A 7,063-nucleotide genomic window follows, 5' to 3' on the forward strand; every position below is an offset into this window, starting at 1 on the left:
GCTCTGTGTAGATCTTATTGAGAAGTGTTGGGTTTCCTTGTTTAGCGATCCCCTCAAATACACATTGAAACTTCTTCTTTAGATTAGATTTGAGTTCACGTTGGCAAATCACAGCAAGCTCATCTGAATCTAGAAATAACACAGAGGATATTAATATTACGTCTGTTTTAATGTCTACAGTATTGTAGGACTGTTATAAAGTTTTACATTATAATAATTTATTCTCTTAACTGACTGTATAAATGTGTAAATGTTTTCATAATGCATTACAGACTGGTGTGACTGATTATATTATTATTGGTATTATTGATGGTATTATTAATGTTCTCTCTCTAAATGAATCACCACAACACATCCCTGCTGCTACTTGATGAGGTCACTAGGTGTTGTTTTGGTTAGAATATCATTGAGTTAATATACTTATTCATGTTAAATGATAAACTTTAGAGGGTCTACACCAGAAGGTAATGGTTATAGGAGGAAGGTATATAGTGGAAGGTCTACACCAGAAGATAATGGGTATAGGAGGAAGGTATATAGTGGAGGGTCTACACCAGAAGGTAATGGTTATAGGAGGAAGGTAATCTACACCAGGGTATCTGTAGGAGGAAGGTATATCTGGAGGGTCTACACCAGAAGGTAATGGTTATAGGAGGAAGGTATAAAGATGGTTTCTCATTAACACATTAATGGATTGAGGTCTATACCAGGTAAACAAAAGGTAATGGGTATAGGAGGAAGGTATATAGTGGAGGGTCTACACCAGAAGGTTGATGGTTATGAGGAGAAGGTAATGGGTATCTGTAGGAGGAAGGTATATAGTGGAGGGTCTACACCAGAAGGTAATGGTTATAGGAGGAAGGTATATAGTGGAGGGTCTACACACAGGAAGGTAATGGTTATAGGAGGTTTTAGGTATAGAATGTGGAGGGTCTACAGAAAACAACAGAAATAAATGGTTAAATAGGAGGAAGGTAATGTGGTATAGGAGGAAGGTACCCTGTTTGTGATGAGTTCTTCTTTCACCTTGTTCAGTAGAAAAGTCTAATGGTTATATGGAGGAACTTAGGGAGGCTCATAATGGGTGATTGGTTTTCAACAAACAGGTATATATAGTGGAGGGTCTACACCAGAAGGTAATGGGTATAGGAGGAAGGTATATAGTGGAGGGTCTACACCAGAAGGTAATGGGTATAGGAGGAAGGTATATAGTGCACTCAGATGCAGTGAAGGAATGAACAGATATCACTAAGGTAATTGGATAGCAACATAGAATACATGGGCTGTTCGGCTAATAGTGGAGGAGTCTTCACTCAGCCTAGGGAAAGGAGGAGGAGATCTGGGGTTGTTCCTAGGAGAAATGGGATTGGAGGAGACTCAGCCTGGGGAGAATAGGGGAGACTCAGCCTAGGAATAGTGGAGGAGGAGAATCAGCCTAGGAGAAAGGGAATCATGGAGGAGACTCAGCCTAGGAGAAATCATGGAGGAGACTCAGCCTAGGAGATCATGGAGGAGTTCACACCTAATCATGGGGTTATAGGAGAGAAGGGAGGAGGGTCAGCCTAGGAGGTAATGGGAGGAGGACACAGCCTAGGAGAAAGGGAGGGTCTACACCAGAATAACAGTTCATAGGAGAAGGGAGGAGGTTCACTAGCCTAGGAATCAAAGGGAGGAGGTGATTCAGCCTAGGAGATCAGGGAGGAGACATGGACTCAGCCTATGGAGGGGTTGTTCAGATGAAGTGAGGGAAGACTCAGCCTAGGAGTAAGGGAGGAGAGATCAGCCTAGTTCGGGTGGAGGAGGAGACTCAGCCTAATCATGGGGTTAAATATCAGTGCTTGTGTCAGATGTTTTGTTGTCTGAATAACAGCTGTACCGAATCTGGGAAGAATTAAACTTGGTTAAAGCTTCTCTAGTGTCTGTGAGTTATTTACTCTGAACAATTACAGTGTGAAGGCTGCTACAATATCATGTAGTTACACAGCTACTTTAGCTGTACATGGGGTTGCTTCACAGCTTTTAAATGTTATAAAACATCATTCAACATGAGGCAGACAGATCTTACATTTCTCCAGTGTGTCAGCAGCTCCTTCTGGTTCATTTTCCTCAGGATGTGCAGTGTGATCTTCAGAGCCCCCTCTCTGGCACTGCTCTCCTGCTTCTCATCTTCAGCATCCACCACTTCCTTATCCTGTTTCTGACTCTCAAAGCCTTCTGGGGTTCTGGACTAAGAATCCTCTTTAACTTCTTCAGCTCGTTCTTCACAAATGTCATAATTTTCTCTTCAAGCATCTGAAATAAATTAAGTAAATAAGTTAAGCAAGAGAAAAAATGGTTTCTCATCAACACATTAAAGAATGTTTGACACATCAACTTTGCTTGAGGTAAAAAAAACAAATGTACATAACAGGACCACATACACTGAATATGGAGGCCAGGTCTGTTTGATGACTCTGGGAAGACTGACCACTGAGAATCTCTGATCTCTCCTGTTGGTTTCTGTGGACAAAACATGAGATTATATCTCCTCATCCAGGGAGTTCAGATACACACACATACACACACACACACGGAGGGAATGTTGTGTTTGTTTAATATTGTTTTAGGACTATGAAAATGGACAAAATGATTAGCCTATGGATTATGAAAACAACAACAATAAATGGGAAAATGGGAGAGAAATGACTAGAGACAGTGTTGTTTAACTCACTGACCAGGACCCATGAGTTCTTCTTACCTTTGATCAGTAGAAAAGTCTCCCTTTCTAAAGGATATAGGAGGTTCATAGACCAGTCACTCTTCATGGACACACAGCTGGGAACAGGGGAGGCTGGTCTCTCCTGCTTGATTGGTCTTCAACACAACAGAGACAAACATTACATCTCTCATCTACTCTGAGCTCAGATGGGGAAACATAAGAGTTTCATTCCAAAACACTATATATCACTTTTCAGAAATGTTAGTAAATTAGCTTTTATTGTTCAAAGCATTTCTGAAAGAGATTGGTGTGTTTTTTCTCTATCTAATCATGGGATTGTCCCCTATCTAATCATGGGGTTGTCCCCTATCTAATCATGGGGTTGTTCACTATCTAATCATGGGATTGTTCACTAGCTAATCATGGGGTTGTCCCCTATCTAATCATGGGGTTGTTCACTATCTAATCATGGGGTTGTTCACTATCTAATCATGGGGTTGTTCACTATCTAATCATGGGGTTGTTCACTATCTAATCATGGGGTTGTTCACTATCTAATCATGGGGTTGTTCACTATCTAATCATGGGGTTGTTCACTATCTAATCATGGGGTTGTTCACTATCTAATCATGGGGTTGTTCACTATCTAATCATGGGGTTGTTCACTATCTAATCATGGGGTTGTTCACTATCTAATCATGGGGTTGTTCACTATCTAATCATGGGGTTGTCCCCTATCTAATCATGGGGTTGTTCACTATCTAATCATGGGGTTGTTCACTATCTAATCATGGGGTTGTTCACTATCTAATCATGGGATTGTTCACTATCTAATCATGGGGTTGTTCACTATCTAATCATGGGGTTGTTCACTAGCTAATCATGGGGTTGTTCACTATCTAATCATGGGATTGTTCACTAGCTAATCATGGGGTTGTCCCCTATCTAATCATGGGGTTGTTCACTATCTAATCATGGGGTTGTTCACTATCTAATCATGGGGTTGTTCACTATCTAATCATGGGGTTGTTCACTATCTAATCATGGGATTGTCCCTATCTAATCATGGGGTTGTTCACTATCTAATCATGGGGTTGTTCACTATCTAATCATGGGGTTGTTCACTATCTAATCATGGGTTGTTCACTATCTAATCATGGGGGTTGTTCACTATCTAATCATGGGGTTGTTCACTCATGACATCATGGGGTTGTTCACTATCTAATCATGACATCTAATCATGGGGTTGTTCACTATCTAATCATGGGGTTGTTCACTATCTAATCATGGGGTTGTTCTCTATCTAATCATGGGTTGTTCACTATCTAATCATGGGGTTGTTCACTATCTAATCATGGGGTTGTTCACTATCTAATCATGGGGTTGTTCACTATCTAATCATGGGGTTGTTCACTATCTAATCATGGGGTTGTTCACTATCTAATCATGGGGTTGTTCACTATCTAATCATGGGATTGTTCACTATCTAATCATGGGATTGTTCACTATCTAATCATGGGGTTGTTCACTATCTAATCATGGGGTTGTTCACTATCTAATCATGGGGTTGTTCACTATCTAATCTATATCTAATCATGGGGTTGTTCACTATCTAATCATGGGGTTGTTCACTATCTAATCATGGGGTTGTTCACTATCTAATCATGGGGTTGTTCACTATCTAATCATGGGGTTGTTCACTATCTAATCAATCATGGGGTTGTTCACTATCTAATCATGGGGTTGTTCACTATCTAATCATGGGGTTGTTCACTATCTAATCATGGGGTTGTTCACTATCTAATCATGGGGTTGTTCACTATCTAATCATGGGGTTGTTCACTATCTAATCATGGGGTTGTTCACTATCTAATCATGGGGTTGTTCACTATCTAATCATGGGATTGTTCACTATCTAATCATGTTGTTCACTATCTAATCATGGGGTTGTTCACTATCTAATCATGGGGTTGTTCACTATCTAATCATGGGGTTGTTCACTATCTAATCATGGGGTTGTTCACTATCTAATCATGGGGTTGTTCACTATCTAATCATGGGGTTGTTCACTATCTAATCATGGGGTTGTTCACTATCTAATCATGGGGTTGTTCACTATCTAATCATGGGGTTGTTCACTATCTAATCATGGGATTGTTCACTATCTAATCATGGGGTTGTTCTATCTAATCATGGGGTTGTTCACTATCTAATCATGGGGTTGTTCACTATCTAATCATGGGGTTGTTCACTATCTAATCATGGGGTTGTTCACTATCTAATCATGGGGTTGTTCACTATCTAATCATGGGATTGTTCACTATCTAATCATGGGGTTGTTCACTAGCTAATCATGGGGTTGTTCACTATCTAATCATGGGATTGTTCACTATCTAATCATGGGGTTGTTCACTATCTAATCATGGGGTTGTTCAATCTAATCATGGGGTTGTTCACTATCTAATCTAATCAATCATGGGGTTGTTCACTATCTAATCATGGGATTGTTCACTATCTAATCATGGGGTTGTTCACTATCTAATCATGGGGTTGTTCACTGCTAATCATGGGGTTGTTCACTATCTAATCAGAGGACAAATAATCATGGGGTTGTTCACTATCTAATCATGGGATTGTTCACTATCTAATCATGGGGTTGTTCACTATCTAATCATGTCATGGGGTTGTTCACTATCTAATCATGGGATTGTTCACTATCTAATCATGGGGTTGTTCACTATCTAATCATGTCATGGGGTTGTTCACTATCTAATCATGGGGTTGTTCACTATCTAATCATGCACTAGCTAATCATGGGGTTGTTCACCATCTAATCATGGGGTTGTTCAATCTAATCATGGGGTTGTTTCACTCATGGGATCTAATCATGGGATTGTTCACTATCTAATCATGGGATTGTTCACTAGTAATCATGAGTTGTTCATGTGCAGGGTTTATTCACTATCTAATCATGGGGTTGTTCACTATCTAATCATGAGGTTGTTCACTATAATCATGGGGTTGTTCACTAGAAATCATGGGGTTGTTCACTAGGGTAATCATGGGGTTGTTCAGTTCATGGGGTTGTTCACTATCTAATCATGAGGTTGTTCACTATCTAATCATGGGATTGTTCACCAGTCATGGGATTGTTCACTATGATGGGGTTGTTCACTAGCTAATCATGGGGTTGTTCACTATCTAATCATGGGGTTGTTCACTATCTAATCAGGGTTGTTCACTATCTAATCATGGGGTTGTTCACTATCTAATCATGGGGTTGTTCAATAATGAGGCTATCTAATCAAGGAGTTGTTCACTATCTAATCATGGGGTTGTTCAGTCTAATCATGGGGTTGTTCAATGGATATGTACCAGGTATTTGAGGACAAAGTCAATGAGACCATCAATGTAAGGAGTACCAGTACTGAGTCAATGTGCAGGGTACCAGGTAGTTGAGGTAATAATGAGACTATAAGGAGTACCAGTACTGAGTCAATGTGCAGGGTACCAGGTAGTTGAGGTAATAATGAGACTATAAGGAGTACCAGTACTGAGTCAATGTGCAGGGTACCAGGTAGTTGAGGTAATAATGAGGCTATAAGGAGACCAGTACTGAGTCAATGTGCAGGGTACCAGGTAGTTGAGGTAATAATGAGACTATAAGGAGTACCAGTACTGAGTCAATGTGCAGGGTACCAGGTAGTTGAGGTAATAATGAGACTATAAGGAGAACCAGTACTGAGTCAATGTGCAGGGTACCAGGTAGTTGAGGTAATAATGAGACTATAAGGAGAACCAGTACTGAGTCAATGTGCAGGGTACCAGGTAGTTGAGGTAATAATGAGACTATAAGGAGAACCAGTACTGAGTCAATGTGCAGGGTACCAGGTAGTTGAGGTAATAATGAGACTATAAGGAGTACCAGTACTGAGTCAATGTGCAGGGTACCAGGTAGTTGAGGTAATAATGAGACTATAAGGAGAACCAGTACTGAGTCAATGTGCAGGGTACCAGGTAGTTGAGGTAATAATGAGACTATAAGGAGTACCAGTCCTGAGTCAATGTGCAGGGTACCAGGTAGTTGAGGTAATAATGAGACTATAAGGAGTACCAGTACTGAGTCAATGTGCAGGGTACCAGGTAGTTGAGGTAATAATGAGACTATAAGGAGAACCAGTACTGAGTCAATGAGGGAATGTTGTGTTTGTTTAATATTGTTTTAGGACTATGAAAATGGACAAATTATGATTTGGAAAATGGGAGAGAAGAAATGACTAGAGACAGTGTTGTTTAACTCACTGACCAGGACCCATGAGTTCTTCTTACCTTTGTTCAGTAGAAAAGTCTCCCTTCTAAAGATGT

This window comes from Oncorhynchus nerka, unplaced genomic scaffold (genome assembly GCF_034236695.1).
Source record: "Oncorhynchus nerka isolate Pitt River unplaced genomic scaffold, Oner_Uvic_2.0 unplaced_scaffold_1685, whole genome shotgun sequence".
Taxonomy (NCBI): domain Eukaryota; kingdom Metazoa; phylum Chordata; class Actinopteri; order Salmoniformes; family Salmonidae; genus Oncorhynchus; species Oncorhynchus nerka.